The following is a 14,460-nucleotide window of genomic DNA, read 5'->3' on the forward strand; positions in this document are numbered from 1 at the left end:
CATGTTGACTCTAAAGTGTTTATTTTCTGTGCTATATAAGCATATGTATTTTTTAATAAGAATGAAAAGGACATTTGTTTCCTTTACCTGATGGTCAGGATTCTTCTCCCTCTTACAATGAACTCAAACGAACAGGTTTTTATTGGCTTGTCATAGAAGTTAAACACTACAGAACATTTGCCTTTCTGTCTAACTTGATTATAACAGCATAATTTTAAGCGTGGTCACTTATATACATATACAAGCAGTATATGTATTTATCCTGACTCCACCATTTATCAGCTATATGATATAATGGTATTTATTTCAGTTTCTTCATCTGTAAAATTGTGGTTATAATTATAGTTAAGTAATAATGTTTTTGTGAAGACTGATTAAAGAATTTAGAACAGTGCCTAGCAGAGAGTAGGTACTCCATAAATGTTTGCTAAGTGACCTTTACAAAAACACATGATTGTTTGCAACTTTTTTCAGGTGTAGAATTTTCATTCAAACAGGCATACACAGAACTATAATTTTAATAGCTTTATTGTCCACTCTGTATCTTATTTAATTGCCTACTCATATACAGTTTCTTCAACAATATTTTGTAGATGTTGAAATTACTTCCTTCTATTTATCAACTATTTATTTCCATTCCTTTGTTTGGTCTTCAGAAATTGAGTAAGTATACTCTTTGAAGGAAAGTCATAGTATTCCTAGTTTTAGGAAGTTACAAAGACCAATAGGCATGAAACTATTTCAATCGTGTATGTTTAAACAAGAATATAAATTGGTTTTAGGGGCACCTGGATGGCTCAGTCGGTTAAGTGTCTGACTTCAGCTCAAGTCGTGATCTCCTGGTTTGAGGGTTCAAGCCCCACGTCGGGCTCTTTGCTGACATCTCAGAGCCTGAAGCCTGCTTTGGATTCTGTGTCTCTCTCTCTCTGCCCCTCCTCTGCTTGAGCTGTCTGTGTCTCAAAAATAAAAAACATTTAATAAATTTTTTAAAAAGAATATAAATTGGTTTTCTATAAGATATTAGGTTAAGAACATAACAGAGAGAACTTATTTGATCTATTTTACCTGAAGATGTTAGAGAAACCCACTGAAAGCAAAAAGAAAGAAATCAATAGAGCTATATACCATTGTTCTTATTGGGATTTTGTATCCTTCCCCTTCCCCTGATTGAGAATTAATTATTATTAAAGACTCATGGGTGTAAAATTTGGGAGTTCATCCCTTCCATGTTTTTGCATACTCAAATGCACCTATCCTTTTAGATTTGATGGTCTGCTGCCAATCCTAATGTTCTAAAATCCTGCCTTGATAGAATGCCCTGATATTATATAAATTGATATTATGTGCTTCCTGGGAAGATCTTTTTTTATGTATTGATAGTTTTAGAAGTACCTAATCCCAGGAAAATTATGCTAAATCCTTCTCAGTTCTGTCTGTGGAAGATAATCTCCTTTAATATCATAAGCACCTCTATTGAAATGTTTTGAAATGTAAAATGTTCCAGTCAAATGGCCTTCTACAATTACAGATTTTCCAATATCATCTCTGGTTTATCCCTTTGTATAAGCTAAATTTCAAACTCAATACTTAAAATTCATTATAGTTACAGTTTATTCATTAACTCATACCTATTACATTTATTACCATAATTACTATCCATTCATAGCCCCTCACGTTGACATAGTTAATATTTTACCTTTAACTACAAATGCTGTTAGTAATATAGCCATTACTTTCATCAGTAACATAATATTAACTTCATTGTGTTCATATGAAAACAGTATATAAATTATCCAAATCTGATTCTATTTAATATTATTATCAGTGACCTATATAATAGTTAAGAGGAGAGCTAGTAGTTGTATGGTTATATACTACGCATTCCCTTTAATAAAATTAGCTGCTTCTTCAAAAGTAGCTATTAGATTCATTTCATTATCTTGCTTAATGAATTTTTTAAAGTTATTTGATAATAAGATTCTTATTATAGTTATTTTCTTGATGGCTCAAAATTGAGGTTATTTTAAAAACATGTTAATCAGTTTACTATGTGGAAAACACTGGAAACACATATAGTCTTATTTTGAACAACTTATTTTATTGGTTTTAGTATTTATGTTTGTATTTGTCAAAGTCCAGTCAGAAGACAGAAATCACACAATGGTTATTTTAATAGAGAACACTTGATATGAAGTTTGACTAGCTCTTTAAGAACTCAAAAAGCTTTAGCAGTTATATACTACTATGTAACCAACTATTCCTTTTACTTAGTGGCTTAAGACAATCATGATTTTTTTTTTCTTCATGATTCTGTGAGTTGACTCAGACCATCTGAAAAGTCCTTCTAATCCAAGTGGTCCAACTGGGATAACTTATGCAGCTCCATACAACTAGGAGCCCAGCTGGGGCTGGAAAATCTTAACGGCTCATCTGCATGTCTGACATCTCAGATAGGGCAGCTGAAATATCTAAGTATAGCTATACTTTTCTCAAAGCAGCATAGCCGGACTTCTTATGTGGTGGCACAAAACTAGAGTGCAGTACAGAGTTTCCAGGCCTAATTTCTATTCCATCAGTCAGTCAAAGCACGTTGCCATGCCAACTCAAATTCAAGAGGGAGGGAAGTAAATTCCATGTAATGGGAGGAGTTGCAAAAATGTACAAAGATGGGAGAATAGTTGACAATTGTTACTGAGGACAAGGCACAAAAAAGAATACTAGGTACATGGAGGTAGCAACTGCAAGAGGCAGCTACCCACTTAGGGGTGTTGGAATAAGAAGAGATTGTGATAACCAAAACTTAAAAGGTTGGAGGAGAAACCACATGAGGCTGGAACTGAGACTCCTGATAAACAGGTAATACTCAGGTGGTCTGTTTTCTCAAAGCTCAGCAGAGGGACACCATGGGATGGCACCAGATATTTTAAATATGAGCAGAGTAACCCTTTATTTAATCTCATTCAGTTTTTCATGAATGCTGACATCTCTGAATGTAGGCCATGATAGTTTTAAATGTATTGAAAAAAAATAACGGAATCATGCTCTTAGTGGAACAAAATGTTCACTGTGTGTCACTGTGGTGAATCTTCCACTACTGTGTCACTATAGTGAATCCAATATGAAGCAAATAGGAAGAAAAGAAAAATCAACAGGAAGAAAGTGCAAAGGAGGTCTAGCTTCCCTCCACCCTTTTCTTCTCTCTAGCACCCCTTAGTGTTGAGCCTAACAAAGAGCCAGGTGGCTGGGCAGAGCTGGTTTGTAGATAACCCTGCCCCTGCATTACAAAGCCCTTTGGCCTTGGGTTTAAATCTGAGCATAGTATCTACTTACGGATGTAAAAAATAAAGAATAAAAATGAGCATCCCTGTACCTTAGTGGATAATTAAAGGGGAAACATGTCATGAGTTAATTTTCACTATGAAATTCTAAAAGTAATTAAAGGCAGCTCCCTGGTATGGCCTTTAGAATATCTCCAATGTTTAGTGACCCTTAACTAAACATCATATTATTAAAAAATCATATTTCCTCTGTATTCAAAAGTCATTGGATTCTGTAAGCCTTACATATAGTTTCTCAAGAAATTTCAAAATTAAGTTCAGTGATCACATTATTTTAATAAATAGTCTATATTATATTTAATAGTCTGGAGTCTATGGACTCCAGGGATGGCTATTTATAAGGAAGGTTTTCAGGTCTAATATGAGTTTTTGCTTATCAGTATCATTACTTTCATTTACAACACATATATAGAGTGTGCCAATGTAAAGAGTTTAATACTGCTATTGAATTATAAGAAATATTTTACTTATATATATATATATATATACTGTATTTAAAAGCATAATTAGATATGTTCAAATACTTAAAACATAAGCATACATTTATGGAATTTTTGCAATCAGTAACTTTTGGTTATGAATAGAAGTCCCAACTTCCCATTTGTCTTTAGAAGCCAAATGAAGCCTCACATTCATTTCAAGACAGCTATCGTGGTCAGTCTTCTATTCTCCTTTTTACTCTTCAACTTCCTCTAAATAGTAACAAAAGGAGAGCTTCACAAACATGAATAGCTTATAGAGTATGGCTTTTGTATAGAAGTCTGTAGGTGGATAATTAAGATTTCAATGTTTTTAAGAAATGAAACTTTTATACCTAGTTTGAAATTAAGATAAGAAAGAATTTGGGATGTGAATGACTTTTAAAGATAATTCTTTTAGCTGAAAATGGGAATAGGAAAATAAAAGTGCAGACTGCAAACCTAAGCCTCCCATTATACAGTATTCTTTATGCAGGCTGAATTACTTGTAGAACCGGTATGTTTTTTGGTGGCATTCTGACTAAACGAACTGCTGGCCGGCATGGCTGTAATTACATGATGTCAGTATTCTATGCACTAGGCAAAGATTTTCATTTCATACATCATTCACAAAGGGCAGCAGGAATGCCACAGTCATGAGTTCACATTTCAGTTGTTTTAAACTCTTAGCAGTTGTTTTGAAGTTTAAAAGAACCAAAGATCATATACTCAGTCCTTCTGATCTGCATCCATATAATTTTAAACCAGAAGATGTGCCACCCACTTGGGGCAAGGCACAGTAAGTTTTCTAGTAAGAGCCATGGATAGAGGAAAGTGCCTCAGTCTTTCATGAGGAGACATTTCTTGTTTTATTGTTCTTTGTGAAAGACTGTGCAGTAAATAATGCTTTTACAAATGTAATCTCTGATCTGCTGAATACATAATAGGGAAAGAGGTAAAACTTAACTTTCCATCAAAAGGCTCTCACATTGACACATTTACAAAGGAAATCACAGTATAGGCTCAGAAAAGGATTGTTCTGATACTTTAGAGCAAGCATTTAGAATGCTATACTCATTTATTTAGAAAAACCTTCTCTCTATTAGCTTTCTTTGATTTTGTGTAGCACATGGGGAAATTGTAAAGTAGGCTAAGTCCATATTTTCTATTGAAAAATTCCCATTGCTCTTAATGCTGCTTCCTCTCTACATGTGACATGTAATTTACAAGATTATTTTCTGGTTCTGGTTATTTTTATTCTCACATTTGAAAATCCTAAAAACTGAGGTATGGGAATATTCCCTAGAAGTTTTCTCTTTTTTTTTTATCACTTATAAAATTCAGTGTGCTTTTGTACATTAATAATGCATGGCCATCCACTTATGTTTGAATTATCCAAGAGACAGAGAAATAATTTTTATATTTGACAGGATAGTGAACTAATTAATGCTAAGTGTTTCAAATAATCTAAATCTTAGTATGTGAACCCCGTAATATTTAAAAAAAATTCTCAGTGTTACCTGTGATCATCTTTATTTGTGATATGAGGAAAGGATAGCAAGTATAAGACACAAAATGATGGAATGGAATAAGATTAAAGAGAACATACTCTGAGCCAGAATGCTTGAATGGTTGAATCCTGGCTCTGTCACTTGTAAGGACTTTGCCCTAAGGGATTTAACCTCTTTGTCTTTCAATTTCTCATATGAATGGGAGAGACAATAATAATATTTACCCCATAGAGTTTTTGTAAGGTTTTTTGGATTAATTTGTTTGAAATATATTGGTATATTTACAGTAATTTTGAGTAACTGGTACATATTGAGTACGACGTATTAACCTCCCAAGGGCAGGAAATTGATCAGTTTTATTATTGATGAACTGCCATTACCTAAGAGTGCCTGGTGCCTTTTGTCAGTTTTTATTAGTTGTTATATTTATTATTATATTTATTATTTGGATTTCAATTAATTCCTTGCTATTCTGAAAACTATTATTATCTACTTTCTTTTGCTCGATGGCTAGTAGGTAGCTTCAACCACAGGGAGGCACTGTTGGAAAATAAGTGAAGAAGGGGGAAAGTCAGCCATTCCTTCTTCTCCATCTCTCTCTCAAGTTGAGTTTTCTGCAGAGTGCCTCTCCCCTATGCTAATTCCTTGCCTGGCTCCTTCCTGAGAGTCCCCATGTACTTATAGGCAGCGCTGCTTTCTGAGTTCTCCTTTATCCTTGTTTCTGTTCTGTCCTAGATGATACCTGTTCTCCCAATTGCTGTTCTTTTTTGTCCCTTCACTATTTCCTATTTGTCTTCTCAGCTCTTGTATTATTATATAATTTCCTATGTAAAATTATCTTTGAATTAAATACTTAGAATGTTTATTGTTTCCTTGTAAGACACTTATTGATGTTTTTCTCAATAAATAAATGTTTTCCAGAATTAGTAAGGAAATCAGCAGTTACATGTCATCACATGATACATTCTGATTCCTGAGGTTCTGGTATGTTCACTCAGTGAGGAGGAAGTCATACTTCAATGTTTAATCTTTAAAAGAAATATGTCTTAGAAATGAGGCTTTCTTCATAATATAATTTGAGGAGTAAAGAGGCAGAGAGAAATAAGCCTCTAGTTCTAGAGACCAGAAACACACATAGTCTCACACACACACACACACACACACACACACACACACAAGATTGATCCTTCATTTCAGACCAGCGTTGTTATGGTACAAATCCCACATGTTAGTATGATCATTCCAGGCTTATCCAGATCCATCATGAGTCTTACAAAAAAAAAAGAGTGTTTTAAGAAGAGTGACCACCATCAAACCCATTGCTAGCACATAGATCCAAGTAGAAGAGGAATGTATGATGTTAACACACAACATTAGGGGTATATTTGGGTTTCTTTATGCTTTAATTTTGTCCACTGTCCCAGTGCTAATAGATTCTCTACTAACTAGAGTGGGCCTGAGGAGGCCTTTTGTGTGAGTTAGAGTTTGGTAATAAGCTATTGTATATTATCCTGGCACTCCTAAAGTGACATAAAGTAAAACACTTTCTACACATTTTACAAAGAAGGTCTAATTTTTGTTGTTACAGTTGCTGACTTTGAACCTCCTTTTATATCTTAAATGCATGAACATTATTCTTACTTTCATAGTAGCATCTTTTTAAAAAATTTTTTAAGTTTATTTATTTTTGACAGAGACAGAGTGCGAGCATGAGCTGGGGAGGGGCAGAGAGAGAGAGGGAGACATAGAATCAGAAGCAGGCTCCAGGCTCCGAGCTGTCAGCACAGAGCCTGATGCGGGGCTTGAACTCACAAACTGCGAGATCATGACCTGGGCTGAAGTTGGACGCTTAACCGACTGAGCCACCCAGGCGCCCCAATAGCATCTTATTTCATAAAATAAACTGTGTAGTATTGAGTTAATGCTCAATATTTGATTGACTCAGACTATCACCTTTTCTTGAGCTGCATGACTTAGAGATAACAAGGTTCATTGCACTTCTTGTAACTGAAAAGTAGGATAGAATTTTCTGTAGGCCAAACTCCTAATACTACTAAGAACCCAAAGAGTGTTGCTAGGCTGATTCTATTTCAGGATATTGGTATGCACAAACAATTTAATGTGGGTTTTTTCCCAGAGATCACTGAAATTATCTTAAATGTGACAGTAGTAGTACAAAAGTGGAAGACAATTTGGTACAGATAAAGGTTAGTGAAACTGAAAGCAGAAGAACTGAGTCTTATCTCATTATTGCCACATACTTCACTGTGGGACTTAATGCATATGCCAATTGAGAGGATTGGGTTGGATGAATCCTGAAGTTCCTTTCAATCCCAATGACCAACCATCTAATTGAGCTTTTCTACCAATTTAGGCAGACCTAACATGTCTTTTGGTTATAAGTTAGACCTTGGTAACAGGATAATCTATCCTACTTACAGACGTAAAAAGGAAAATGGATTCTGTTGATTTTTGAACTTTTATAAATATTAATAGAAAAATCTTTGGGTTTTGAAAGACTAATAAGCAACTGAATATTTCTGCTCAAATGGTATTAACCATTCATCATAAAATTATGCTTAATTTTTATTTAGAATTTAAATTATGAATAGCAGTCACTATTCATATTTTCCAAAAGATCCCTTCATGTCCTAGAAACTAATCAGTATAGCTATTTTGGTATCTACATGTAGAAATAAAGATACAAGCTTGAATTTTATCAAATACTTGCATTGATTTACAAACATAATTGTTGCAGAATAAATTAGCCCATGACTTGTTTTAATAAATTTTATTTAAAATTACAGTATATACTGTATTATTATTATATATCTCATAATTTCATATATTATTATATATTTAGTAATAGGTTTTCACATTAAATTATATCTGAAGCCTGAACTTCTAGCACATTCTAAATTTGCTAGTCTATGATCTTTAGGAGGAGATACTCTTTAGCTCTCTACTCAAATATAAGTAACATACTTGTCCTGTGCTGCTCCTTCCCCCTTTATCCTCTACCTCACTTACCCTACTCACGAGAAGGTAGGATCACTTGCCTTTTATACAAAATCAGAATATGCTGGATATCTTTATATCAGCTATTCCCATGTGTCTATTGGAAGATGGCTTCTCCCTGTTCTCTAGAGAACAAACTACACTATATGTAGATTTCTGCCACCCCAGGATTGCTTCTGTGTGTCTAGGTAGGTAAACCCTTCCTAATATGGAGTTCAGTTGGCTGTCCTATTTTGATCTTATGCAAAGCAACATTGAAAATAAAACCATTATTAGCAGTAAGAGTAATATCTGAATCACCATCTCTTATCCCTTTATTTTTAAACTCTGTTAGAGAATACATGGAGTGTTTCAGAGGTTGCTCTTGTTGGGGAGGAAAAATTCTCTCTATCTTTTAAAATCCTTCTACCTGGATAAGAATCAAATTGACATGAGATAGATTAACAAGAGAAAATCAAATATAATAGCATATGTAAGGGGAATCCATAAAGACATGGGAATTTCAAAGACATTCCGGCAACATGATGCTTATATGAGCTAAGAAGAGGGGTAGGAATCTGAGCATACAAAGGGGAGAAAAACCATTAGCAGGAAGGTAAAAGATGTTTAGAAAACAGAGGTTGCCCTATTATGTAGATAAACCTCTTAGGTAGAAAGAAGTCTCTGTTAAAAGCTTCTTCCTGGTAGAAGGAGGCAGTTAAGGGGAAGGTAAAGAGATTTTTCTGAATCTGCTGGGTTTGGATAGCTTTTAACTCAAAATAATGTTCATGCCAAAGTGGCCCATCTTCGGGTGTTTTGCCCAGAGCCCCTATACTACAAAGTCCCCAATAATTGGACACTGGTCAGAAATGTAGACAAATAAAAAGCAGGGGATAGAATTTCAAACCAATACATGTCAAAGTCTTGTGATGAGGCAGAGTACAGAGACCTTGGTTAATATGTTGATACGATATTTTGAACTTGGTAGTTTGTAGAGGTTTTTAAGTTTCTGTTAGTTAACTTTAAACTGGTCTGACCTAATGAAGAAGCCACATGTTAATTTTGACTATAGTTTATAATGGGACTATCCACTGATGAGTCACCTAAAATACAGGTGGTAAAGTTTAGGCCTCTACAGAAGAGAGGGCTGCATGGCCAGTCTTGGAAAATTTGTAGGTAATTTCAGTAGACTGCTGTGGTGTCCAGCAAACATATACTAGCCACACAAACTTCAATAAGTAACTGGCCTGTAGAACCTATAGCAGAAGCACATAGCTTCAGAATGCAAGCCTGCTATTTCTGTCTACACAGGCACACATTTTTTTTACTAAGCATGATTTTGTTTTTAGAATATGATTTTTCTAGACATACTGAACTGATGAGTTTTGCTTGCCATAGAAAGCATTACTGAGAACTTACTAGTGTGAGGTTAGGTAGGTAGCTTTAGATCTATTCCTTTAAATTTGGATAGGCGTAAGTATACAAGGAAATCTTTAGAAGCACTAACCTCAGCTATATGTAGCTTGTCCATGTGATCAAGAGTAATTTCAAGCTGCTAACATTTATGTACATGGACATGTAAGTTTGCCTACAAAAACATACAGATCTGAAGAGAAGAAAGGCAGTTACCTGAAGGAGAACAAGACAGAAGTACTGGTTCTCTGTAGGTCTAATGGATTTAAGATTAAGATTTAAAATATTAGCTTTAGTTATGATTCTCCTGAATGCTGTTTATTAGGTAAGGGTAGATGAACACTAGCTGAAAGCCTTCCATAGGATTGGCAGGTTTCTCAGACCTGAGAGATTCAAGCATATTTTTAGCCTAGATATCAAAAACACATAAGACTAAATAAAAACTTACCTAGAATATTGTTCAAATTCTCACATTGTTAATTCTGAGCAAAAAAGTATTAACTGATTGATTTGCAGGTTCAGATGAAAACAAAAATCTTCATAGGTTCTTCCTTCCTCAACTATCACTGAATCTTTGCTATGGTCTTGGTCATCACTAAGAAATTGATTCTAAAAACAGTTTTGCCTAAACTTTATTCCTCTAGGATTGGGATGAGCTTGTTTTTAACTTTGATGTTTGTGAGTTCAATAGTATTATTTGCACTATTAATAACAATATGAGCTACCTCAAGACGTGGCCTTAAGTTAATTCAACTTTTGGATCTCTAAAGGAACCTCAATAGTTCCGATGAAAGTAATCTCATATTCCAGCAGCTGACAGAACTCTAATAGCACCTGAGATTGAAGAACCACTTTGGTTAAGACAAAGCACAATAAGATATTGGGATAGATTGTAATTCTTTTGGATTTTTAACATACTAAGGCAGGATATTTTTATTTCAGACTTGAATTCCTTTGAAATTTAACCAGTAAGAGGACTTAATCTTTGAACTTTAATATCTCCTTGGAAAGTTCAGACTGCTAAGGGGCTTATATTCAAATTTATGGGATGTCTATGATGTTGGCATTCTATTATTGAAAGCCTTTATGAATTTTATTATTAGATATCTTAATGAAGTCATTTAGGCTCATTGGATAATTTCTGATAGGCTATGTTGTAATCTGACTAAACCTAATTTGGGATGAGAAATGGAATACAGAATAGATTTTCAGCCTTGAAGCAGAGTAGTTTTGGCATGAAATTTAATTAGTATATTATTCAGATCTATTTCACAGCCCAAGACAGCAAAATATTAACCATTCTCCAGTGGTCTCAAAGGGGAAACTTTAGTTCTGTAGAGGCAGTATCAGGAAGGTGGGAGCAGGCTTATATTGAGAGACTGTTTATCACCTATAATAAAACAAATAATCTCATCTTTGGTAGATCATGGTCTTAAATATTAAGCCCAGTGGGTTAAGGAAATAGAGCTGGGGGATGATCATGGGGCATTATTTATTTACTCTTCCTGATAGTTCTTTCCAAGTCACAAAAAATTCCTTCTTGTTACACTTCTTACTCCCTTTAAGACCCCCTTTACCTGCTTTCACCAAAGGAAACTTGGAAATGATTAAAAAGCAATGCTTAATTGGCACTGCCATGCCATTTTTTTCCCCTGGGCATGAGTTTCTCACGAAGCGTGGACTCTGATCCTGAAGAGGGTAAGAGCTGCTGTCATTGAGTTATACTGTGACTGAGTGGGTAATCTGACTTGATTCAGAGATTCAGCTAGAACATTGTAACCTCCATATTAGACTTAATCATAAATGAAGTTTATATCATTCCCTCTGCTTTTTCATATTTTTTCCTGGTAGGAAGGTGGGAGTATTCACTGAATGTCACTATGAGATATGCAATACATATTTTAACATAAATTTTTAAAAATTTACTGATAATGGGCGCCATAAGAAATGTTACAGTAGTCTACAGCCATACCACCCTGGACACGCCTGATCTCATTTGATCTTGGAAGCTAAGCAGGGTCAGGCCTGGTTAGTACTTGGATGGCAGAAATGTTAAAGTATTCCTTCATCCTGTGACAATATAAATTTAATCTACTAAGCTTTGTTATTTTGGGACAATATACACAAACATCAAGCATCTATACCTGTATACATACATATATATACATATGTATATATATGTATGTATACATACTTACATATATATATGTGTGTGTGTATATATATACACACACACATATATATATGTAACTTGTATATGTTGAAACTTTTAAAAGCAGAAGATGCTGAAAAAAGAAAATCTGTTCTTTACCAAATCACTAGGTATGTTTCAAATAAATTATCCCTGTGTTGGGTCATTTCCTAACTTAATTTTTGTGTCTACTGAATAAAGAAAATATGAAAGAGTAGCTGCCGTGAAAAAAAAAATGTTCAGATCCACATTATAAAGTGAGATAGTTTGTGATAATAACTAAGAAGAAAAAGCACCCTGCAAATTGACTGCTTGAGTTTAAATCTATTTTCTGCTATTTAGTAACCGTGTGAACTTGGGCAATTTGTTTAATGATCTTTGTCTCTGTTTCTACATTAATAAAGCAATAGTGATAATATTAGTATTTACTGCATTGGATCATTTGAGACTAAATTAGTAATTGTGTAAGAATATCCAGAAGAGTTCTTGGTATATGGTAAATACTATAAAATTGTTGGTTATTATCACTTGTAGGGTAAATTATATGTTGAGGACATTCCCAGACAGATATTATAGTGAAATAGAGATGATGGCCTGCAGAACTTCCAGAGATGGTTATGAGTCAGAAAAAAAAAAAAAAGAAATAAAGAAAAAGGAAAAACTAGAAGTCTGAGCAAACTTTTTCATGTAAAAAGACACAAATCTAGTTACATAAGACAAAATAAGATGTTATTCAACCTTGGATTTGTGAGATGAATGAAAATTTTAAATATAGCAACTGATGTATGATTTGGAGTACTGGTTCTCTTAAGTGTGGTTCCTGTTTCAGCAAAATTAACATCACCTGGAAACATTTTAAAATAGAATATTTAAGCCTTACTCAGACCTATTGAGATAGAAATTCAGGGAATGGAGCAGAAATCTGTTCTGAACAATCCCTCAAGGTAATTCTGATACATGCTAATTAACTATTTAGAGTTTTGATATTTTTGTGTGTAATATGAGACATTTAGCATATAGAATATAGTTGGGGAGGCTAATTATACAATATATAAATGAGTTTATTGTTTCAAAATACTGATTTGCAACATAACATGTTTAGACTAAACAATGATAATACCCATATGTCAGACAGTATACCCATTTAATTAATGAAAGCAATCCTTTGAGTAGGTATTAATTCTATATTCTTTTTACCAAGGAGTAAACAGTGGCTCTTGTAGTTTAAAATCACATAGCTAGAAGTGGTAGACCAAAAATTTGATTTCATGGTCTGTGATTCCAGACTGTACACTAATGAAAGCTATGATGTTTTAATAAGAATAGAACCAGGTAATATTGAAAGAAAGGACAAAGATGAAGTTAGGTTATTCCTTAATTTTCGTCTGACCATTTCCCTTTTATCACTTGGGAGTAATGCTTCCCCCCAGAGAATGACATTTTCTTTTTTTTTAATATATGAAATTTATTGTCAAATTTGTTTCCATACAACACCCAGTGCTCATCCCAACAGGTGCCCTCCTCAATACCCATCACCCACCCTCCCCTCCTTCCCATCCCCCATCAGCCCTCAGTTTGTTCTCATTTTTTAAGAGTCTCTTATGCTTTAGCTCTCTCCCACTCTAACGTCTTTTTTTTTCCTTTCCCTCCCCCGTGATTTCTTGTTAAGTTTCTCAGGATCCACACATAAGAGTGAACACATATGGTATGGTATCTGTCTTTCTGGTATGCTTATTTCACTTAGCATAACACTCTCCAGTTCCATCCATGGTGCTACAAAGGGCCATATTTCATTTTTTCTCATTGCCACGTAGTACTCCATTGTGTATATAAACCACAATTTCTTTCTCCATTCATCAGTTGATGGACATTTAGGCTTTTTCCATAATTTGGCTATTGTTGACAGTAATGCTATAAATACTGGGGTACAAGTGCCCTATGCATCAGTACTCCTGTATCCCTTGGGTAAATTCCTAGCAGTGCTATTGCTGGGTCATGAGGTAGGTCTATTTTTAATTTTTTGAGGAACTTCCACACTGTTTTCCAGAGTGGCAGCACCAATTTGCATTCCCACCAACAGTGCAAGAGGGTTCCCTTTTCTACACATACTCGCCAGCATCTATAGTCTCCTGATTTGTTCATTTTGGCCACTCTGACTGGCGTGAGGTGGTATCTCAGTGTGGTTTTGATTTGTATTTCCCTGATAAGGAGCGACATTGAGCATCTTTTCATGTGCCTGTTGGCCATCCAGATGTCTCCTTTAGAGAAGTGTCTATTCATGTTTTCTGCCCATTTCTTCATTGGATTATTTGTTTTTCGGGGGTGGAGTTGGGTGAGCTCTTTATAGATTTTGGATACTAGCCCTTTGTCTGATATGTCATTTGCAAATATCTTTTCCCATTCTTTTGGTTGCCTTTTAGTTTTGTTGATTGTTTCCTTTGCTGTGCAGAAGGTTTTTATATTCATGGGGTCCCAATAGTTCGTTTTTGCATTTAATTCCCTTGCCTTTGGGGATGTGTCAAGTAAGAAATTGCTACGGCTGAGGTCAGAGA

The sequence above is a fragment of the Panthera tigris genome, chromosome F2 (assembly GCF_018350195.1).
Source record: "Panthera tigris isolate Pti1 chromosome F2, P.tigris_Pti1_mat1.1, whole genome shotgun sequence".
In the NCBI taxonomy this organism is placed as follows: Eukaryota; Metazoa; Chordata; class Mammalia; order Carnivora; family Felidae; genus Panthera; species Panthera tigris.